General features: G+C 42.0%; 1 long non-coding RNA gene across 1 annotated transcript in view; it reads left to right on the top strand.

Annotated features, from left to right (window-relative positions):
• The first annotated feature begins 2,697 nt into the window (after nucleotides 1-2,697).
• LOC148507763 (uncharacterized) overlaps nucleotides 2,698-25,554 on the top strand; it is a 51,876-nt gene continuing 29,019 nt past the window's right edge. The window contains exon 1 of the long non-coding RNA XR_015869668.1: nucleotides 2,698-2,932. This is a non-coding gene — a long non-coding RNA (uncharacterized LOC148507763). The remainder of the gene's footprint in view (nucleotides 2,933-25,554) is intronic.

Raw genomic sequence — 25,554 nt, 5'->3', positions numbered from 1 at the left:
GACAACAGTGCTTAATTTGATAGTAGGGAGCAGTTATGAAATGGCAGACCTTTGGGCAGCAGATAGTCCCAATAAGGGGTCCAGGTCACGAATTTTGACATAGGCTGACTCTTTGTCGAGCATGGAGAATAAGAGGCAATGGTTTGATTGAAATGTGAGGCCAGATAATAGAGTTTAATGTCCAGAAGATTTCAAGGTAGAGATTTTAAGATGATATTTTATTATTATAATTTATTTTTATGACTTTTTTATTTATAAGGCAACACAAGTGACTGCAGTTCTGTACAAGGTTTAACTATAAAAACATATAAAAATTTCAGATCATGAGTACAATGAAAGATGGTTAACGATACAAATGTGTCCTCATGCAACTTTGCTGCGTACGCGGCAAATCACGCCATGCATGGCGCAAGGCGTGCACCCGCAAGCAGATACGCGGACTGCGTTTGCACCCATGACTCCATAGGATTACATGATGCAATTGCAGTGTGTGCCATAGCGTACAGTAGTGTATACTGCTACAGGTAATCGCATGGCGCGATGTATGCGCACATTTGTAGCGCGATCGGCAAGGATGTAAGTGACACATCTGCAGCATAAATACTGAGCAAAAATAAACTCATTACTGTAACATCACATAGTAGATGAGACAAATGTGTACAAGATGACAGGGACAGTTACAAGTACTGTAGGTAGAATCAAATTAAATGGATGAGATTTAAAAGAAAATCACATGGCAGAAGTTTATTTGTCTGGGTGCTGCATAGGTTGGTGTGGAGCATTGCTGCGCTAAAGATTGAGGAGGCCAATCGGAGGTGAGACCTGTATGTAGCAAGCACCTTGAAATTGTAAAGACCTAAGTGTGAATAAGGTAGCCATCAGGGTGGTGTAGTGTCTTAATACTATTTTTCTTCAGCACCAGTATTGGTACAACCAGATCCCAAACTCTTCCTGTTGAAATTTATGTATTTGACTCTGATGTTGGAGCAATAATCTCTCAACCTGCAGATGAGAAAATGTTATTTGCATCCATGTGACAATTTTTTATCACCAAATGGCCTCAACTGAGGGGAATTACTGTTTTGGCAGTTGCATTTTTCAACAACGTAGACATTATCTCCATCTCCATCCAGTGACTATCCTCAGAGATATCTGAAAATGCAGTAATACTCAATGCTAAACAATTGTTCCTTAGACAGACAAGGTACACTTTATTCTTCATTTGCATTAACTTTAGAATTTCATACAAACTGTGATGATATAAGAGTGTCAGGACCTGGAGAAAAGGATTTTAGCCCATTAAATACCTCTTCTTGTCCAAATAGTGTTTAGCATCGTTTGTATTGTACTGTTAACCATGTATGTATGTATGTATGTACACTACCGTTCAAAAGTTTGGGGTCACCCAGACAATTTAATTTTTTTACATGAAAACTGACTTTTATTTATCAAATGAGATGCAAAATGAATAGAACATATAGTCAAGACATTGGCAAGGTTAGAAATAATGATTTGTATTTGAAATGATAATTTTGTCTTTCAAACTTTGCTTTACTCAAAGAATGCTCCTTTTGCAGCAATTACAGCATTGCAGACCTTTGGCACTCTAGCTGTTAATTTGTTAAGGTAATCTGAAGAAAGTTCACCCCACACTTCCTGAAGCACCTCCCACAAGTTGGATTGGCTTGATGGGCACTTCTTGCGTACCATACGGTCAAGCTGCTCCCACAACAGCTCAATGGGGTTGAGATCTGGTGACTGCGCTAGCCACTCCATACAGACAGAATACCAATTGTTCCTCTTACCATTTGATATATGATGCTATATGATCCTATACTATTTATTAGAAGAGAATGTATCTTCAAACAATTTTATTCCTTTGGGTGTCATCTTATCACTATACATTATGATGAACATGAGTGTCCTAACATTAATTTAAGGACTCAAAATATTATCTAGTGCTACGATGTATTTAGTTATTGCTATCCATTGTATGAGAACAAGTTAATACATATAGAAACAAAACATCTTAGAACATTACTGTGGCTTTAAATAACAAATGGTTACTATGCCAACCAGAATTTTATTTGCAATATCTATAGAAACCAGCTTGATATAGTTTTTCTATATATTTCTCCTCTCCTTTGATAAGAGATACTAACATATGAATCTTTATTGTACTGCCTTTCTGTAAACTTTATATGATAAGGTTATATAATTATAAGTGGTATGGGATTCCCTGACAGGATATGATGTAATCATTTGCGGTTCACAGCACCAGAAGTGTCCAGTGAACCGCAAACCAGGAAGCCGCGCTGATTATTTATACTCTGCAATGATCGCGGCTCCAGGAAGAATGTAAGAAGCAGGTTCCTGCCCACAGGAGTTCTGATGGGCAGAGAATGTTTCCAGTCAGGTTCTAATCTCAGGTTAAAATGAATCACGCAAGTGTGTTTACCAGGGTCATGTGATCGCCCATGTGTTCCAAAGACCGGGAATACTATTGCGGCATGGGAAGCAGAGGAATAAAGGAGATTAATGTACACTTCCATTCCCCGATCTAATTATACTATTAATCCTTACAAGTAAGTCTGCCTTCAGAGTCTAGATATATATGTATATATTAATGAATCATGAATTTGTGTTTTTATGTAGAACAATGTATTTTATTTGACTAATTACGAACACAGGTGCCATCAGTTGTTCATTAAGTAGGGTATATAATCCTGAATAGGGGAGAGGGATAGCCACCTTTCACAAAGCTGCTTAATAGCAGCAAAACACATCAGAGCCCAACCATATACATCTCCAGAACCACTTGAACCAGCACTGGATCCGTTGACAACAGAGCCCTGATTTCAAAATCTACATCCTTGTAATTTACCTCCGGAAAGAGTGGACGAGGCCTCATTATAGGCACAACACATCACTGGTGAGGATATATTATTTATATTTCAAGCATCTCAAGTCTTCATGTGTATATGGGACATTTTCCTCCATTTTTACCATCCAAGGAACTGTAGACTGTTATTGTTTGGTCTCCATTAGTCCAGTGTTTTGAACTGGAACAAGCCCCAATGGTTTTACCAATTACTGTGCACAATATTTTATAATTCCACCTGAGGGTTCCTGGAGTCTAGTTGGTACCATTTTTATTGTAGTCAATTTATATGTATGTACTTATTATTTATTTTTTTAATTTATTAAACATATGTTTTAGCCAATTCTATCTGATTGCACTTATAACTGTTACATTTGTCATTTACTGATAAAATCAGCACTGCTATTTTGTATATATTTTTCTCTTTGTGATGTGTACTGGAGGTGACTACTCCAGTTTGTAGTAGCTGCTTTAGAAAAACGACTCTTACCAGCACCTGAATTTCTCTTGATTGGGTTATTTTCCTTACCACAATACCAGCTGCCTACTTCTTCCCTTCCCTTAATAGTTCTTGCATAATTTGGAGGTGTGCTTTGGGTCATTGCCCTATTGGAGGTGGAAATTGGCTTCAATCAAGCGCTTTCTACAGGGTTTGATATGACTTTGCTTAATGGAGTGATAGCCTTTGTTATTCAAAATCCCTTTTACCTTGTACAAATCTCCCACTTTACCAGCACCAAATCAGACCCCAGACCATCACATTACCTCCACATGCTCGACAGATGGTGTCAGGCACTCTTCCAGCATCTTTTCACATGTTCTACATCTCACAAATGTTCTTCTGTGTGATCCAAACACCTCAAACTATGATTTTTCTGTCCATAACACTTTTTCCAATCTTACTCTGTCCAATGTCTGGATTCTTTTGCTCATATTAATCTTTTCCTTTTATCGGCCAGTCTCATATGGCTTTTTCTTTGCCACTCTGCCTAACTCAGCATCCCAGAGTCGCCTCTTCACTGTAGACATTGACACTTGCATTTTGCGGGTACCATTTAATGAAGCTGCCAGTTGAGGACTTGTGAGGCATCTATTTCTCAAACTAGAGACTCTAATGTACTTGTCTTCTTGCACAGTTGTGCACCGGGGCCTCCCACTTCTCTTTCTACTCTGGTTAGAGCCTGTTTATGCTGTTCTCTGAAGGGAGTAGTACACACTGTAGTAGGAAATGTTCAGTTTTTGGCAATTTCTCGCATTGGAATAGCCTTCATTTCTAAGAACAAGAACAGACTGTCTGTTGAGTATCACATGAAAGTTCTCTTTTTCTGGCCATTTGGAGAGTATAATCAAACCCACAAATGTGATGCTCCAGATACTCAACTAGCTCAAAGGAAGGCCAGTTTTATAGTTTCTCTAATGAGCAAAACCCGTTTTCAGCTGTGCTAACATAATTGCACATGTGATGGTTGCTGGAAATGGGCCTCTATACACATATGTAAATATTCCTTTAAAAACAAGACGTTTGCAGCTAGTATAGTCATTTACCAGATTAACAATGTATAGAGTGTATTTCTGATTAATTTAATGTTATCTTCATTGAAAAAAACATTGCTTTGCTTTCAAAAATAAGGAAATTTCTAAGTGACCCCAAACTTTTGAACGGTAGTGTATGTATGTATAGGACGTATTATACAATTACAGAATGAATATGTTCATTGTACATCACCTAAATGTTGTCAGATGGGGTTGCTACTATTGTGTAAATATGTATTTTGTTTGTGTACAGTAATATGAATCCTGTCCACTGCATCTACAGTATATACAATCAGCATGTATCCCACTGAGTAACATCTTGCTTTAGTGTCACAAGCCACAAGGTATCTACAAGTAAACTGAAGACTGTTTAGCCAGTTAAAAAGAAACTTTTACTGTTTTTAAGGATTCTGAAAGATGGGTATGATAGTGAGCCTTTTCTCAAACATCCTTTTGTATATGTTCATTTAATGTTCCACAATAGTTATTGGACCTAATTTCATTACCTTTATTTAACACTTGTGGAGGTGTAAATATTAGTTCTTACTTCTGCTTTATGTTTTGGAATAAATAAAACACGATTTCTTGTGGCCATTTTTTTAAATGAAAAATAATATTATATCATGATTTTCTGATGCCATCTTGTCCTTGGAGGTCAATTCTATCGATTTTGACTTACCTCCTTCTAAAAGGATGACAACCAGGAGCAGGTCATCTTACATTGATTGTTAATTTTCACTGCTGAACAAACCATGAGATAAGTAATTTGAGAAATATTAAGTTATTTTCCAAGTTCTGGAAAAAGATCTGCAACACTCTTAGGGTAAATATTAATGTGTCTTCTTTTATGAACAACTAACCTGGTAGATGGCTCAGCAAATGTGTCAGCTCGGTTGGCATCATTTCTTCCAAGGGCATGGAGTCTAAAGTAGAGCAGGTGTTCTTCAGTGAACCCTGTAAATGGGCTTCACTGCTACACTACACAGGTTGCAGCCCCCTCATATAAACACAGAACATGGCAGCAGGAGTTAGGAGAGAAACCAGGATGTTAGCTGATGGTGCAAGCAGTCAACGATTGGAGAAGTTTAAATAATCAACGCATAGTCCAAGTTTGGGGCAAGCAGCAGGTAAAGGGAAATCCAGAAATCAGGTGGAGGTCAGGAAGACAGAAGATCAACAATATGAGGACAATCCTGTCCAAAAGAGTCAGAAAGAGACTAACACAGAGACTATTTAGTTGCAGGAAGCAAGTAATATTACCAGCTACTAAGTGTACTCACTTCCTCCCTTAAATGCCCACAGCATGAAGTGATTGGTTGTGAACGGGAAGTAGCAGGGACAGCTCTGAAAGTTGAAGTATTAAACATACTAAACAGTGTATAAACAGTCCTGTTGTGGCTCAACCAGCAGGATGAAAGGTTCACAGAGTAGAATGATCCAGGTTCAAATCCCTCCTATCAATGTTTTTTTTTATTGCAAAATCATGATTCCATGCTTGTAACATCTTCTTTCCACCCACAGTCAAATGGGCAAGGAAGAGCATATCAGATTATCGAACAATATTTACAATGATTTTCACAGTTGCTTTCAAATTGATTAAAACAAATTGTAATTCCAAATTTAAAATCATATACAGTCACACAAGAAATCATATGTTACTTCTCTATAATGGAAATGAAAACCCTGGTATTGTAGACCCTACAATCTAGAGTTCTTACATGAGGGGTGTTACCACGGACACGTATGATAAGTATACAAGAAGCAAAGGAAGAGGTGAAAATGTCCAGTGTGGTGCACTGTGTATTAAAACACAACCTTTATTATTTGTTAATTAATATCTTGATATAGTAAGAAAACAGCAAACATTTGTTAAAATAATATAGTCTGTGTCACAAAAGAAATAAAATTGTTGTTTAAAATGAATGCAGCACATCTACTTTCCCCTATAATGTCTCAATAAAGATTATCTGGCACTTTATTTGTGAGTCTCATTGGTATTGTATCAATTATATTATATGCATGTCTTCATACTGGTTACATAACCTATAATACCATATGATGTGATACCTATAAGATTATGTATTATCTTTTTGAACAATTGATAGACTCATATTTTAGTTCAGCCAGTTATTAAATGATGTATGAAACAAGAGGCTGAAGTTGGCTTCTTATTCGGCCAGCTTCTTATTCATTTCTTATTCAGAAAATGTTACATTAAAACATTTGAATAAAGTTAGATCACTAAACTAACACTATGTAAACAAAGAATTGTATCCCTTACACAGTTTACAATTATAATTTTCCTGGCACAATAAGGATTTTGGCATGAATAGGGCAGTAAAGCGGGCACAGGCACCACATTTTGTCATTTTGAATAAGAAGCTGTAGTTGTGCAGGGGTTAACTAGCTTCGGTCCTCAAATGTTACACTTGAAACCCACAGAGGGTGGTCTGGTACATATGATCCACTTGTCATTTCCCTTGACCAACAAGGATTTTGGCATGAATAGGGCAGTAAAGCTGGCACAGGCTCCATAATTTGTCATTTTGAATAATAAGCTGTAGTTGTGCAGGGGTTAACTAGCTTCGGTCATCAAATGTTACACTTGAAACCCACAGAGGTTGGTCTGGTACATATGACCCACTTGTCATTTGCCTTGACCAACAAGGATTTTGGCATGAATAGTGCAGTAAAGCGGGCACAGGCACCAGATTATCTCATTTTGAATAAGAAGCTGTAGTTGTGCAGGGGTTAATTAGCTTCGGTCATCAAATGTTACACATGAAACCCACAGTGGGTGGTCTGGTACATATGACCCACTTGTCATTTACCTTGACCAACAAGGATTTTGGCATGAATAGGGCAGTAAAGCGGGCACAGGCTCCATAATTTGTCATTTGAATAAGAAGCTGTAGTTGTGCAGGAGTTAACTAGCTTCGTTCATCACATTTTACACTTGAAACCAACAGAGGGTGGTCTGGTACATATGACCCACTTGCCATTTCACTTGACCAACAAGGATTTTGGCATGAATAGGGCAGTAAAGCGGGTACAGGCACCAGATTATCTCATTTTGAATAAGAAGCTGTAGTTGTGCAGGGGTTAGCTAGCTTCGGTCATCAAATGTTACACTTGAAACCCACAGAGGGTTGTTTGGTACATATGACCCACTTGTCATTTACCTTGACCAACAAGGATTTTGGCATGAATAGGGCAGTAAAGCAGGCACAGGCTCCATAATTTGTCATTTGAATAAGAAGCTGTAGTTGTGCAGGAGTTAACTAGCTTCGTTCATCACATTTTACACTTGAAACCAACAGAGGGTGGTCTGGTACATATGACCCACTTGCCATTTCACTTGACCAACAAGGATTTTGGCATGAATAGGGCAGTAAAGCGGGTACAGGCACCAGATTATCTCATTTTGAATAAGAAGCTGTAGTTGTGCAGGGGTTAACTAGCTTCGGTCATCAAATGTTACACTTGAAACCCACAGAGGGTGGTCTGGTACATATCTCCCACTTGCCATTTCACTTGACCAACAAGGATTTTGGCATGAATAGGGCAGTAAAGCTGGCACAGGCACCAGATTTTGTTATTTTGACTAAGTAGCTGTAGTTGTGCAGGGGGAAAATATCCTTGGTCAACAAATTTGACTCTTGGAACCCACAGAGGGGGGTCAGGTACACTTGCCATTTCCCTTGACCAACAAGGATTTTGGCATAAATAATTTGGGCAATGGACAAATGATCCGGATAGCGGTACCTGCACATAAACACAAAACAACAGCCACCTACACGGCTTCACTATACTCACTTCTTTCTTTAGTGTTTATCACATACACTGGCATCACAAGGGGGATGCGGGCAGGGCCGGTTCTAGACATTGTGGAGCTTAGGACGAAAGTTCACAGTTGCCAACTTTTTTTCTAAGATGTTCCTCTGTTTGCGCTGAAAATGCACGTGCTTCCGGAAAGGGGGTGTGTCCTTGCGGATCATCCCCCAATTCATCACACTGTGGGGCGTGCCAAGCACTTACGAAGGTGATGGGCTTCCCCTCAAGCTCTCCCCTTGTGGCGATTAATTGCCATGTGCAGTAATGCGCCTTACACAGTAATGCCCTTTATAAACACATTATGCCACATGCAGTAATGTCCTTTATAAACACATTATGCCACATGCAGTAATGCCCTGTATAACACATTATGCCACATGCAGTAATGGCTTTTATAACACATTATACCACATGCAGTAATGCCCTGTAAAATACATTATGCCACACGCAGTAAGAATTTGTATAACACATTATGCCACACGCAGTAATGCCCTGTATAATACATTGTGCCACACACATTAATGCCCTCTAAAATACAGTGGGCCTGATTCAGAGCTGCTCGTAAGCGGGCGCTCGTTCGCTCCGAGCGATGTTCGCACATCTGCGCATGCGTATGGGTTGTAATGCGCATGCGCTAACCAGTCAGTGCGGTCGGAAATCGTGCGCTCGCAAAATAGCGAATGCCTGCTAATTTGAGTGACAGGATGAGGCGCTTGTGGGTGGTAACAGTGGAAGGTGCTTGAAAACGGGGAGTGGAGATCCGAACGCAGGCATGCCAGACGGTCGAAACGGGCGTTTTAAGGGTGTGCATAATTGACAAAGCAGCGTCATCGACCACGTCACTTGGTTGTCTTTTAGCCTGAACTGCTCGCATGATTGCAGTAGGAAAATGCTACCACAAGAATTGCGAGCAGTTCATACGCCTTTCGATGTACTCGATTAATCTAATAAATAGCGGAGATGACGTATGATGCGAGCGGCCAGGGGGCGTCTTTACAAAATAGCGAGCGCATGTTTCAGACGCTTGCTCAGACATAGAGGCGTCAACAGACCGCAAAGAGCAAGCGCTCAATTTAAATAGCCAGCCCCTTTTTATGAACGAGTGTCCGCAAATAGCGTCCGGCTCTGAATCAGGCCCAGAATCCCCAATTCAAATTATGCCACACATTAGTCCTTTATTCATGTTATGACACACAGTGGTGCCCCTTTTACACAATGCTCAAATTAGTGCCCCTTATACACAAGGTCCACAGTACTGAGTAGTAGTTCCCCTAATACAATGCCCACAGTAGTGGTGCCCCTTATAGAATGCTCACAGCAGTGGTGTCTCTTACACAATGGCCCCAGTATTGGTGCCCCCCATGCAGTGCTCTCAGTAGTCCCCACAGTGTTAATGCCCCCATTGGTAAAGTACCCTATATTAGTGCCTCCATTGGTAATGCACCCAATAGTGGTGCTCCCTATAGTAGTGCCCACATTAGTAGTGCCCCCAGTAATAATGCCCTCTATAGAAGTGCCCACAGTAGGAATGCCCCCTATAGTAGTGCCCACAGTAGGAATGCCCCCATTAGTGCCCCCTGTAGTAGTGCCCCCAGTAGTAATGCCACCTTATAGACATGCCCCCAGTAGTAAAGCCCCATGTCTCCCTTCTGAAAAATGGAAAATACAAACATAATACTTACCTTAGGCCCCGCTCCTGCGTCCGCTGCCATCTGATCCGACCGCGGCACCACCACGGATCTATGGGAGAGATGTCATGACGTCCCTTCCATAGTGCTCTCTGTTGGAGCTGGAGCTCAGGAGTGAGCTCCGGTTCCACGGTTCTATGGGAGAGACTTCATGATGTCAGGATGTCCCTCCCATAGTGCTCTATGTGGGAGCCGGAGCTCTGGAGTGAGCTTCGACTGCCGCTGCAGAGAGGGAGCCGGGTGCCCGCTGATAACAAATATCAACAAGGGGGGGACTGGCGCTGGGTTTTTTTTTCTTTGCCCTCCTGGGGAATCAGTGGCGCCCTCTAGGGGCCGGCGCTCTGGGCGACTGCCCTGTTAGCCCGCCCCTAGAACCGTCACTGGAGGCGTGCCGCACTGGGTGACACCATCCGAAGGGTTTGACACCAGAATAGCAGAGCTGCTCTGCTAATTTGGTGTCACCCCATCGGATGGTGTCACCGTGATGCCAGGACACAGAGAGAGGCAGGGAGAGACTGTGGGCTGCCCCAACAGCTGCAGGAGCACTGGGGAAGCCCACTGTGTGATGAGAACGGGAGGCGGTAACGCACCCAAGATCGTCTCACATAAGGGGTGTCGCTTCACGGGCGAGGTCACGCCCCTTCCTGCGAAGCCACGCCCCTTCTGGGAGCATACGCCTATGGCACGCAGGAGGACTCAGAGCATCCGCACCAGGTGAAACCAAGGTAGGTGATGCCTCTGACCACACACACCAACTTGACTAGTCATACATACATCAGCACCCTGCCAACAGCAATACAGGGTGGATGTAGTGCACTCCATATCACCATGCTACCCCTATGCTCCCCAACAATGCATCTACACCAATAATGCAATAATTGTTACAGGACAATGGAATAATGCAGTTACAAAGCATTACAATAATCACAAACAGGTACCTTACTACAGCCTACCTTTTAATGGAGACCTGATTGTAGTAGCTGAGATGGCGAGGTAACAAGGTTACAAACCTCAATACATTCTTATCAAATCAGAACAACAGTAATACAGGGCTTAATCATCTTCTGCTGCCTCAGGCCTAGTGCCTGCCTTCTAGGGGAGCAATGACACTATGTAGGGCCTATTGCCCACCTAACAATGGGTTAATGATGTGGATCCCAAATTAACCCTATAGGGCCTAATGCCCCTTATACCTTGTGGGACTAGTGCCCTCTCTGGCTCAGGCTTATTGTTCGACTAACAAAGGCCGTCCCTGCTGAATAGGGCTTAACGCCCACAGTGGCCATGGGCCTGACAATTAAAATAGCATGCAATTGAATGAAAATACAATGCAATTAGATTTACCAGTCCAGTAATCTTTGACTGAACTAAGCCAAGTTCATCCACAAGTACTATGTGTTCTTAAACCGAGGTGGGTCGACTCCCACGATCTCAGTACTTCCTGTAGTCTTCACCTTGAGCTGGCAAACTCCCACTGCCACAGCAGTCTTCACCCAGGTAGCAGTGACCAAGGTCCAGGGGCAGAACTATGGTGTTTGGCGCCCAGGGCAAGATGAGAAGTTGGCACCTTGCTTATTTATGTGACCTGGGCCTATTGCCCAGGGTCAATTATAGCCTGAGGAGCACGGGCCTAATGCCCACCTATTTGTGCCACAGACTTAAGGCCTCATGACCCCTATGTGCCTACTGCCTAACAATCTGATGGTCTAGGGAGGGGTTAATGATGGTAAGGCCTCAAAGAGGATCTACCTGTCGGGTGGGAGAGGATGCAGTGAGGATCTTCATTTGCTCTTTTACTTCCCAACCACTGCTGTACTCTCCGGTCCTCAGCCGCATGCTTCTGTCGCTGGCCCATTGTGGCCAGTAGCGGCGCTGCCAGAGCTCTTCTCTATTGAGCCCAGTGTCTCCTAGCGTCTTCTGCAGCCGCTGGAGCTCTTCTCTTTTGAGCCCGGTGTCTTCTGGACTCTTCCACGGCCGCTGGAGCTCTTCACCCATTTCCACCAAATTGACTCTTCCTCCCAGAGACATCTGACGCTAGACGCCATGGGCGTAGCCAGCCATGATGCGGCTTACAACGAATGGCTCACTGTGGCCGATTTCTATTAGCTGCCGATGCACGCCGTGATTGGCTGAGATTGTCAAAATTGTCACCACTGTGATTGGCTCAAATTCAAATTGTCACCCCTCTTCAATGGCCGGCGGTCAATGAGCTGCACTCAGCTATTAGCTGGCGCCACATGTCAGCTGCTGCTGGGCCTTGACCGGCACTGAAAACAGACATACTATCCCAGCATCAGACACTTATGTGTCCTGCTGGGGATATGTCTCACCGGACTGCAGGACTAAGCATTTGGTCACAGCACTGGCAGCAGCTTAACTAGGGTATATGGAGCCCAGGACAAGTTTAAAAATGGTCCCCCCCTATGAGCGTGTGACAAAAAATGGGCGTGGACACTTAAAAATGGGGAGTGTCAACATGAATCACATCCCTATCTAGTCACTCTGAACATTCCTTTCCATTCCATATGCATCTTAATGCAGTGCCCCTTATATAGTCCCCCCTATGCAGTGCCCCCAGTAGTGGTCCCTCTTATGCAGGCCCCAAGTAGTACCCCTTATACAGTACCCCTAGTATACAATGTCCCCAGTAGTGATCCCTCTTATGCAGGCCCATAGTAGTGCCCCTTATACAGTACCCCTAGTAGTGGTCCCCCTTATGCAGTCACCCATTAGTTCCCCTTATACGGTGCCCCCAGTAGTGATTCCCCATATGCAGTGCCCCTTACACAGTTCCCCCTGTCATAGTCCTTCTTATGCAGCCCGCCATTAGTTCCCCTTATACGGTGCCCCCAGTAGTGGTCCCCCTTATGCAGATCGCAGTAGTGGTCCCACTTATGCAGGCCCCCAGTAGTGATCCCCCTATCCAGTAGTAGTCCCCAGTAGAGCCCCCGCGATGCAGTGCCCCCAATAGTAGTTACCTCCATATGTTAGTAGTAGTCCCTAGTAGAGGTCACCTCCCCCACGATGCAGTACCCCCATTAGACAAACACACAAGAAAAAAAAAAAAAAACTAACTTGAATCCCCGCTCCTGCTCACGCCACCGTCCGCACCACCGCAGTCCTCCCGGGCAGGTGCACTGTGCATTATGGGAGAGACGTCATGACATCTCTCCCATAACCCACTACAGGAGCTGGAAGGCGGAGCTCATGAGTGAGCTCCAGCCCAGTTCTTGCAGTGGGCGTAGCAGCAGTCAATGAGAGTCTGACTCTCATTGGCTGCTGTAAATGCACTGGCGGCTCTATGGGCTATCCTGAACCCTCCTCCCACCCTTCGCCTGGCGCTATTAGGTAAGCGCTATGGGGGAGAGAAAGGGCGCGGCTGTGCAGCACAGGACAGTGCTGGGCGCAGGGAAGCCTAGCGTCAGTCCTGAGTAAATGCTGACTGCACTCAGGACCTCACTCAGAGCCACTCAAGAGCGCACAGCGCTCGCAAGCGACTCGATGTTTGCGTATGCGCCGCGTCCAGCAGGTGCATGTGCGAGACAAGCTGAGCGAATGAAGGTCAGTTGCTATGGGGCTCACAACAAGATGGGACGGCTGTCGATGTTGATTGACAGCTCGCCCCATTTTGTGGGCAGACAAACGCATGCGTTCCCTTAGGAACGTCTGGCGTTTTTAGGAGGGGTTGCTGACATCACTAGTGATGTCAGTAGTGGACTTCCTGCTCTATTAGAGCAGGAAGTACACTCGGGCTTGCTGCAGCTAGATCCTACCCCAGGGTCTCGTCGCAAGCCTGATGGTCATGATAATTATGACTGTCTCCAGCCCGCTCGCAGAAGCTGTGGATGGTCACCCACAGCTTTGCGAGTGGCCGGAGATAAAAAAAAAACACCTGCCCACATGCAGAGTGAGCGGCCGCCAGCAGTGACAGACTCTGAATGAGCTTCTCACTGCGGTTTGCACTACACTGTTTAACTAGGATGGGCCAGTACCGTGGCCGGCGGTGCGGGGGCGTCACCGGCCGCGGCGGCCCTGCCCTTGTTACGCCATTGAGCACTGGACATCGCCCTGGACATCAGCTCCCCCCTCTGCTGGGCCTGTCAGATGGTACCCAGGGCAAGGTGCCCCACACGCACCCCCTTATTATGCCACTGCCGGTGTACCAGCTTTCCTAGAGATTCCAGAAACGTGCTGAATAGTCTGGGGCTGGATAATGTGATGGCAGGAGGACACCATGCTAAGTGTGTCTCCCTGCTATATGTTACCCCCTTTCTCCCTATAACCAGCCTAGTGCTGGATAATGTGATGTCAGGAGGACACCACGCTAAGGGTATCTCCCTGCTATAGTGTTACCACCTCCTCCCTATAACCAGCCTAGTGCTGGATAATGTGATGGCAGGAGGGCACCACGCTAAGTGTATCTCCCTGCTATAGTGTTACCCCTTTCTCCCTATAATCAGCCTAGTGCTGAATAATGTGATGGCAGGAGGACACCACTCTAAGTGTGTCTCCCTGCTATAGTGTTACCCCCTTACTCCCTATAACCAGCCTAGTGCTGGTTATCGGAAGAAAAGGTGAACCCCACACAGATTTTTTTCCTATATTCCAATACCAGACCATGCTCAGAGGTGTGGGGTTTTTACTAATTTAGTGAAAGACCCCAATTGTCAATTTTGTTGACCAAGGTTATTTAACCCTTGAAAAACTATAGGTAAATATTCAAAATTAAGAAATCTGGTGCATGTGCCCACATTACTGCCCTATTTATGCCCAAATCCTTGTTGGTCAAGGCAAATAACAAGTGGGTCATATGTACCTGACCACCCTCTGTGGGTTTCAAGTGTAACATTTGATGACCGAAGCTAGTTAACCCCTGCACAACTACAGCTTCTTATTCAAAATGAGATAATCTGATGCCTGTGCCCGCTTTACTGCTCTATTCATGCTAAAATCCTTGTTGGTCAAGGCAAATGACAAGTGGGTCATATGTACCAGACCACCCTCTGTGGGTTTCAAGTGTAACATTTGATGACTGAAGCTAGTTAACCCCTGCACAACTACAGCATCTTATTCAAAATGACAAATTATGGAGCATGTGCTCTTTACTGCCCTATTCATGCCAAAATCCTTATTGTGCCAGGAAAATAATAATTGTAATCTGTGTAAAGGACACAATTCTTTGTTTACATAGTGTTAGTTTAGTGATCTAACTTTGTTTAAATGTTTTAATGTAACATTTTCTGAATAAGAAGCTGGAGCTTGAATAAGAAATGAATAAGAAGTGAATAAGAAATGAATAAGAAGCTGGCCGAATAAGAAGCCAACTTCAGTCTCGTGTGTGAAACTGGGATCCACTGTTCCTTAAACATATATTCCCAATCCAAGGATAATCAGAAACACCTTTAGCTATTAGACTGGACAGTTCTGTATTTGGGGTAAAATGCTCTTATACTGAATTATGTATTCATGAGATTAGTTCTATTTTTCATATACTTAACCAGTGTTTTATTATGAAAGGTAGTTTTCCCAGTCTGCTAATCTAATAGGGGTGACATATCATCACTAAACAGCCAGTTAATAAATCCTATGATTCCTCATTCATCAAGAGGCAAACCCCAACATTTTTGGATGTTACTAATCATTGTATTCAACCCCAAAAGGTGGTTAATTCTGTACTTCTTAGTCATGCAAGTGTTTCTGGGTTATATGTAAATTGGTTGCTCCCAACATGCACATCAGTGTTATATTGCATTACATTAGTTAGTGCTGTTGAGTAATATCGTGCCCTATAGGAATATTTTCACACAAACTTCACTTAATATACATATTGAATCATTGTTAGGACATGAGGTACAGATAGCAAGTGCTGCCAACTGATGCAGTGTTTCGCTATAAAGTTTTTTCAAGGTAAGGCGAATTGAACATCCGGATATCCTTATATACCTGGGAGCGTCATCATTGGCCAATCATAGATGTCCCAGTCTGTGTAGTCCAATCGTGCTGCGCTGTGTCACAGAGGTGGCGCCCACTGTCCTGTGATTGACTTATGTTCACTGCCTGGTTAAATCAATGACATTCATACAGGGTAGTTTAGTGGATTCCAGAGCTTGTTGATAGTGGTTAGACTAAAGCAATCGATTGCAGATCTAGCTACGATATTTTCATATTACTGCATATTAGATTAAAATGGTTACATATATATATATATATATATATATATATATATTGTTCAAACCTCCCTTTCTCATTCATGTGGATGGTTAGTTGTTAAATAGACAGGTTAATATATATTCCAGTCATGGTTACATGACCTTAGTATCATATCAAACATATAGGTTATTCATGTTAAGGCAATGGATGCCCTATATATGGATGGTTCTCAGTGTCCTGCAGGCTAGTCAAATCACTCATCTATTCTCCATTTATATTTAATTTTGTCTTTTATTCTCAATAAGCCTATCTAAATGTAAATCCCATATTATCTTCTAATGATATGCTAGTACTTTTTTTTGTACTCTTACCATGTATTCATATGAAAATAAATCTCATTAGTGTTATGGCACACAAAATTATAAAAAAAAAATGAAAAATTTCGTAACATGTGGATAGTATAATAAATTAACATAAATCTGAACATATAGTGGTAACAATACAAATTAAATATTGTGTCATTATGTCAGACATATAATATCCATAATCCACAAAAAACAAAAATAATAAGGATAAATATCATAAATAGTGTAATCCCAAGGACCAAAAATTAAAAAAAATAGCTTAAATTACAAAAATAAATCACAAGTGAGTCCTAATTAAATTGCAAACACTATGTTCATGATAATGTGTATAAAGTGTCCATCTCAAACAGTGTTTTCATTTCAAAGCTTGAGTGAGTTAAAAAGTGTTATGAGACCTACTGAATAAGTCTTTTATGATTGGAACTGATAATATATAAATAAAATACTTATTCAGTAGGTCTAATAGATAAAGGTGTTTCTGATGATCCTTGGATTTGGAATGTATGACTAAGGAATAGTGGTTCCTGGTTTCACACATCATTTAATAACTGGCTGAACTAAAATATGAGTCTATCAATTGTTCGAAAAGATAAAACATAATCTTATGGGCATCACATGATATGGTATTATAGGTTATGTAACCAGTATGAATACATGCATATAATATAATTGATACAATACCAATGAGACTCACAAACAAATAGAGTGCCAGATAAACTTTATTGAGACATTATAGGGGAAAGTAGATGTGCTGCATTAATTTTAAATCACAATTTTTCTTTCTTTTGTGAGACACAGTCTATATTTATTTTAACTAATTTTTGCTGTTTTCTTACTATATCAAGATATTAATTAACAAATAATAAAGGTTATGTTTTAATACAGTGCACCACACTGGACATTTCACCTCTTCCTTTGCTTCTTGTATAATTCCAAATTTAACAATTTCTAATCCAATTCCAGCTTTAAATGAAATAAATCACAGACCCTGTTTCATCTGCGAGAGTTTCTCCAGTAAACACCGTCAGAGTAAAGTGCTCCTGATCTTATTCTTACTGTTGTGGGGGTGCAAATAGCTGACACTCGTGTGATAAACTTTTAAAGATAAACACACATATACTCTATAATATTGTCCTATTAATAATGTTTTTTTTTTTTTTAAAGAACTGTAACTTCTTAGAAATTGTAAAATTACAAATATTCTTCAGTGAATACCAGAAGAGCACAAATACTTTATTAAAAATACAGAATTGTCTATAAAATTTAAGACACTGGTATTAGAAAAGTAAAACTCTGTTCTCTTAATTGAAGTATATCACAACCCCCACCGAGAGATACACACAATCATGGCCCTGGTCAGTTTTGGTTGGGCACACAAGGAATTAAATAACACTGTACACTATAGAGTGGTGCTTGAAAGTTTGTGAACACTTCAGAATTTTCTATAGCGAACTATTGATGGTACAATGAATTCTGAATTATACCAGAATATGCTAAAGGACAATGTCGGGACATCTGTCCATGAGCTGTATCTCAAGAGAACGTGGGTCATGCAGCAAGACAAGGATCCATACCACACAAGTCATTCAACCAAAGAATGGTTAAAAAAGAATACATTTAAACTTTTGGAATGGCCAAGTCAAAGTCCTGACCTTAATACAATCAAAATGTTTTGGAAGGACCTGAAACAAGCAGTTCATGGGAGGAAACTTACCAACATAACAGAGATGAAGCTGTTTTGTACGGAGGAATTGGGTATATTTCCTCCAAGCCGATGTCCAATTACCGGAAACATTTGCACAAGGGGGTCATACCAGATACTGAAAGGTTCACACAATTTTGCCACTCACAGATATGTGATATTGGATCATTTTCCTGAATAAAAAAATGAGCATGTCTAATTTTTTTATCTAATTTGTTTTATTTGGTTCTCTTGTTAAGTTCGTCTAGTCACTGTTCAATGATTACTTTCCAATCTCAATAGTGTGGTTCCAAATCACAAAGTGATTTAATAATAAAGGATAGCAGATTAACAATTAATGCAATAAGTACAAAGTACAGCCGATACATACGCATGCGCTCTGGATCCAGCAAACAGCCATTCAATCCTGAATATGAATATATCAACTTAACAATATCCTGCCTTCCCAGCACTCCTGCTGAATATTCTACAACTGGTAGCACTAAGCATTTACTAACACTTAACCTTGCCAGCGTATTTTCTCCCATAACTTTCCAAGTCACAATCACCGTTGCATGCAACCATGCGGTCCAATCACAGTGCTTAGAGACACTAACAATCAATAAACTTTGCGATTACTATTGGGTGTGTGATGAAAAAACCTCAGTTTTCGTACTCAGTATACCTGCCGTGTATACTGATCCTTCGGCTGTTCCTACCTGTCTTGTCAGACAGCAACCCGACCTTCCCTGTATCTTTCAACAGTAAATCAACTTTCACTTCACAACACACAATCCCACATACATTGTTTTCTGCGCAGAAAAATACTTTTCCAAAAGATTGCAATAACTATTCAGAGGCTTTAACAAGTGATCACACTATAAATACAACAGGACTATCTATCAAAACGATTGATTAAACATGTGGCAACAGTACAGGAAATACGCATACGTTATGCAAAATATATCACTTTGAATCACACTCTGACAATAAAAGAAACAGTTTTTCTTTCTTGTCCCTAGCTTCTAATCAGTGCTACTTGGTTTACACAAAAACGGACATTCGGTTTCACAACACAGAGTGATAAACAGGCTTCGAACACATTGCGTTCTTACCCGTATATGACGTATCTCAACCCTTTGTTGAGTAACCGAAATCTGTAGGCTTTGTGAATATTCTGGTAGCATGATTCCACTCAGGGGCGGATTTAGCACAAGGCAGTACAGGCGACCGCCTAGGGCCCAGTGGTCCCGGGGGGCCCGCCTGTCAAACACAGCTGGCTTGTACAGATGAAAACACCGGCCGCTGGAACTGCACTGACCGGATGGGGGAAGGACATACTAGTTTTTCCCATATACTGTGCCAGGGGGAAGTGGTGGAAAAGTACGTATGGTGCGCATGCCGTGCCCCTTGACCTCTCTTCTGCTGGCTGGGTGCTCACTTCCTTCCTGGGCCAGAGGAGAGGATAAAGTACCAATGAAACTGCTGTCTGCTGAGTCTGACCACGCCCCCTGGGATTACTGTGACATGTGAGGATCGTAGCAGCAGCCTTGTTATGCAGTTGCACTACAGTCAGTGCACTTCCTGGACACTTCTGCTCCACCTCCTCCCCGTGCTACTATCAATGAACAGGTAGGGTACAGTAAGTGTATGTTTACCACTTTCCAAGTGTGTATGATCCCATCACCCACTGTCTCTGTCCAACCCTGTGTTTATAGGTACTGTATCTGTGACTTTGTTTGTGTTCCTGTGCTGTCCCCTAACTGTCCCTCTGTTTCCCCAACTGTCTTTGTTTCCACCCCCCATTATATAATGTGATATATATATATATATATATATATATATATAGCACTCAAGATCCTGCAGTATAAATAAATAAGTAAATAAAAGAGAATGTTTTTTTATTTATTTACTTATTTATTTATACCGCAGGATCTTGAGTGCTATATATATATACATACATACATACTGTACAGACACACCTATATATATATATATATAAATATATATACATATATATATAGAGCACTCAAGATCATGCAGTATAAATAAATAAGTAAAAAAAAAATTATATATATATATATATATATATATATATATATAAAATCAGCGCCAGGTGCCCGCACAGTAAATACATACAATTCCCACATGGTGCAGCACTTGTGGAAAAAACGACAATCACAGCAGCTTATAACTTTGCAACTTTCAGTGCCTGATATATGTGGCACTTTTGTCACGACAAAGCATAATACAAGTGTCTTACCTTAAATAGACACATAATCACCATATATATCATTTTTATTTGATAATTATTTTATAATATTTTTAACATCTTATTTATTTATTTATTGTAGAACCTGCTGGATGCTCTAGTCAAGGCTTCCAGTGCAAATGTGATCATCAGAGCCAGGCTACACATGCGCAGAAGGGACTATACCTGGCGGTAAAAGCTAGTATAAAGGAGTGTACACACTAGACGATATGCTCCATGAGCGATATCGTCTAGTGTGTCCCCGGCAGGGTGTGCTCAATGTCGTTCATGACATTGAGCACACCCGCTGAACGATATCATTAACAATATCATTCACCGCCGGGCTCTCTCCCCCATTCCCCAACATACAGCAACCTGACAATATCGTCAGGTTGGCCTGCATGTTTGCAGGCTGAACATCAATGACGAACGACCCACAGGAACATGCATCATTGGCCGGTCGTCGTTATCGTTCGTTATAGTTTTGGTATGAAAAATGGACGATATAGTGAACGACTGAACAATAATGATATCGTTATCTTTCAGTCGTCCACTTTATCGCCCAGTGTGTATGCATCATAAGTCGCTTATTACTGCTGCCAACCAATAGCGACAGGGAGCTGAGCATCACTCAGCTGTCCTGGCTTTATTTATATGTTAAATTTAATTAATAGAATATTTTCTGTCTCTGTAATAAGCATCAGCAGAAAATCTTAATACCGTCCCAAAAAGTAGATATACTCATAAGGTAGAGTGGAAGCGGATGGAGAAGGTGGGGGGGCCCAAACTTGCACTGTGCCTAGGGCCCTTTGGGGCCTAAGTCTGGCTCTGATTCCACTGAAGAGCCCCCATCTGTTACGTTCGTCTAGTCGCTGTTCAGTGATTGCTTTCCAATCTCAATAGTGTGGTTCCAAAGCACAAAGTGATTTAATAATAAAAGATAGCAGATTAACAATTAATGGAATAAGTACAAAGTACAGCTGATACATACGCATGCGCTCTGGATCCAGCAAACAGCCATTCAATCCTGAAAGCTGTGGTCGCACAAAGGAGACCCCTTGCTAGTCCCAGAGCTCAATAATATATACAGTTCATGTTACATAGAAAACAAAGGAGGCAATTTGGCATGTTTCCATTGGTTCAGGCTTCAGGTCAGTCTGGTGTAATGCAGGTCATTGGTCAATTCAAAGGGTGCCAACAAAGGGTGGGGGCCAGATCTCCAACTACTGCAGACATGATTTCCCTCTGAAAAACCTAGTTCAAGCTGGTCTATTTATATTACACAAACAATAGCATTGTGATCATTAATTCCCTATCATCCATAACTTGCATACGCGAAGGTGCGATCTCTTTGCCGATAGGAACGGATGTCTGCAAATAAATAGAGAATTAGAATGATACCAAATATGATATGTCCTCTGTATCCTGATCCTTAGATTTCTATAAGGTATATCTTACATTATTATTAATAACTATAAATAACTCTATTAACCTTGGTTATAAAGACAGTGTGTAGGAACCATTTTAAAAGTGAATGTGTATGTGTGCAAATGTATAAATATGCATATGTATAAAAATGTGTTCACATGTGATGTGCAAATACACACTAGCACACCGTAGCGCGCTAGTTGTATGTTTTCATACAAAGACGATAGTATCGATATATAATAATTGCAAACGACTTCATCCAATTATTTGACTATAACACTCTTTATCTACTTTTAGGACTTGGGTGCAAATCTTAAGTAGATTTAGGGCAAATTTTAGCAGAAATATAGAAAATTCTGAAGGGTTCACAAACTTTCAATCACCACTCTACATCCATCAGTCTAGAAAGAAATTTATGTTAATATGCAAACATGCTGTGTTTTCACAAGCCTTGAATTTGTAGTTTTATGCTGTACATGTTAGAGCCAGGTGTAGGGCTTGATGTTAGTTTCAGAGAAGTTTGAAATATGTTTCCATTTTTCATTTTCAATTTACTAGCCACTTCTTCATTATCCTTCTAAGGTTTCTTCCTTCTGGATAGTGTCTGATGGCTTTGGGATGAATATGTGTTGAGTTGACATAACTCTCACAAGGATGCTATGGATGTTGACTGCACTTATAGGGTTTGCAAGTATTTGCTAATACCCTGAGTAGAGGAGCAGAGTCTAATGCATCTAACAGTGGCTGCACCAGATACGCAAGTCATGCCCTCTGAAGAAAGAGATGCTGGTGGTTGCTACAGCAGCTGGGGAGAGGGACTGCTGGTCAGTCGTGGAGACACTACAGCATGGTGGGTACTGACCGGTACACACAACTGAACCACTGCTGCCCCAGTGGACCAGTGCTGCTGGAGCCAGTATGGAAGACCCATACTGCAGCGTACCCTGACAAATAATATATTGTTTCCTAAAATTGCCATTTTCTCAATAAATTAACAGTGGATTGCTCCAATTTTTATGTGATTAATGCAGATGCAAATCCTGGAAGCTGCTGTTGATATTTTAAGGTAACTAGAAAATGCTGCCTCTTACTTACAATTAGTAGTATGCCAAATGGCCCTGTGAGTTTATGTGGTTTGCAGAGTGTTTGAACATACATCCTAGCCAAAGTCTGGCTCTGCATTAAATATACCTTCTGTCAAACTGTCTAAAAAAGTTTATTGGACCATATACAATGTATTCTCAAATTAACCAGGTTGGTTTCTGCTTACAGTTTCCAGTCTCTATAAAAAATCTTACTGGACTTGGTAGTTCAGGGTTGAACATGTTTTCCCCTTCATGGAGTGCTTTCAACTCTTTCTGACCAGAACAATGGGCCTGATTCAGAGTTTTACGCTAATGCAATTGCAACTGCAATCTCTTACGGATCACAGTTGCTAAAATATGCTAATGTTTTCAAACTCTCGCCAAGCATAGGGATTTCCACTGCTGTATTCTCATAGCTGTCCAACAACGTACAACAGTGCAAACGTTCGGCCAGTCACACAGCTTGTAAGTCAAGTCTGACCTGCCTCAAACACTGCATCTCTTGTAACATGCTGAGAGCTCTCATGTTGCGAAGGAGATTGCGATGACTAATTTTTGTACACCCATGAAACGGCATTTGAAAGGTCAGACATGCCTGCATTTTTATAACCACCTCCCTATTACCTTCCCCAAACGCTGGATGCATGTCACTGAGCGTATTCACAAATCAATCACTGTGCATGCACAGTACGACTTTCATGCGTGCGCCATAGCAAGCAATCGCTCAAACTTGTAAATATCAGCATTGCATAAATTTTAGTATGTTTATAATTTTGATTATACGGTTTGGTTATTAGAAATCATGAAGGATTTCTGTGACCATACATTGATGTCATACAGGTCATAGATATATAATGTCATCTGCTTTCACTCCTACTTCAAAAGTGAGTCTGTGAGAGCTGACAGGATTGATACCTAGACACCAACAAAATGGAGGTGCCACACCAGGGAACAGGATCCTGGAACAGCCTGGTAGATATAGGAAGAAGCCTATAGGAGGTGTCTGAAGGCTATGTAAAGGTGAGACAAAGGCCTGAGACTTTCCTGCCAGTGTCACTGCTACACAGGATCCTCACTGCTGGAGGGCGTACTTTGAGAGATAACTGGCAATTAATTCACGGGCAGGAGAGAAATGTCCTCTTTCTTGCCAGAGGGGCAAGTGCAGGAGAGGAGAGAAGGTTCAATTGCTGCCTGCCGCTTGGGGAAGAGAGGACTGGTGTTGTGCTAGTGATTATTTATGCCCTCTTAATGGTAGAAAACAGTTGCAGCAAACAGTGGCAGTTTTTATGCTGGGCATTGAGGTCCCATTGGGGGAATAAAATGCTTTAGTGATGCGCTATCTGACAATAAGGGGTAATGGCTTTGACACAGCTTTATTTATGTATAGCACCTAGGATCTAGCTTTTATCTCCTTTGAATTAGAGATGAGCGGTTCGGATTCTGTGGAATCCAAACCACTCCAAACATTGGGGATCAGAGTCCACCTGAACCCTGTTCAGGTGTTCCCCGCCTGACTCGGATCTCCATTCGAGGCTGAACGTCAGGACCCCACTAGTGACAGTGGTCTGCCCTACACAGAAACAAACACACAGCCGCCAGTGGCAACTGTGTGTTTGTTATAGCAGCCAATGAGAGTCACACAGACTCTCATTGGCTGCTGCACGGAGGGAGCCGGGTGGAGCTAACTCATGAGCTCTGTCTTCCGGCTCCCTCCTCAGCGGGTGACATAGCAGAACAGACGGCGGCAGGAGCGGGGATTCAGGTAAGTTTTTTTTTATTTTATTTGTGTGTGTGTAAGGGGGCGCTACTGGTAATGGGAGCACACTACTGGGGGCATAATACTGGGGGCACCACTGCTACTGGGGGCACACTATTGGGAGCACTACTACTGGGGGCCTGCTAATGGGGGTATATTACTGGGGGCACTAGTGGGGGCACTGTTACTGGGGGGCATACTACTGGGTACACTACTACTGGGGCACTACTACTGGGGGCACTGCATAGGGGCATACTACTGGGGCACTGCATAGGGGGCCCTACTACCAATGGGACTGCATAGGGGGCACCACTACTGGGGGCATTGTGTAAGGGACACTATTGCTGGGGGCATTGTATAAGTGGCACTACTACTGTGGGCATTGTATAATGGGCATTACTACTGTGGGCTTTGTGTATAAGGGTCACTACTGTGGGCATTGTGTAAAAGAGTCACTACTGTGGGCATTGTGTAAAAGGGGCACTACTGTGTGATGTAACATAAATAATACACACTACTTTATGGTGTAATGTGAATCAGGGGCACTATGTGCGGTGTAATGTGAATAAGATTGTGCACTGTGACTCCTAGGGCTGTAGCCCACTTTGTAAACAAGTACTGTGATTCTGCTGGCCGTACCCCACTGAGTGGGTGCACTACTTTTAATTTCTGCCACTGCTGTGTGGCAATGTTTCATAGATGTGCTTTAAACTGTGGTGTCTGTGCTGCTGCGCCGTTGCTTTGTCACTTAGTAACCAGTCAGCACACTGCAACCTTTGGCCAATAATGATGAAAACAATACTATAAAGCTGTGAGGTGGTCTAAATTGACTGGAAATTAATGTTATCGAGGTTAATAATACTCTAGGAAGAAAAAAAAACAATTTATGTGATTTTAGCTTT

This window comes from Taudactylus pleione, unplaced genomic scaffold, assembly GCF_031769625.1.
Source record: "Taudactylus pleione unplaced genomic scaffold, aTauple2 ptg000386l, whole genome shotgun sequence".
Classification (NCBI taxonomy): domain Eukaryota; kingdom Metazoa; phylum Chordata; class Amphibia; order Anura; family Myobatrachidae; genus Taudactylus; species Taudactylus pleione.
This window is presented reverse-complemented; position numbering and strand designations above follow the sequence as displayed.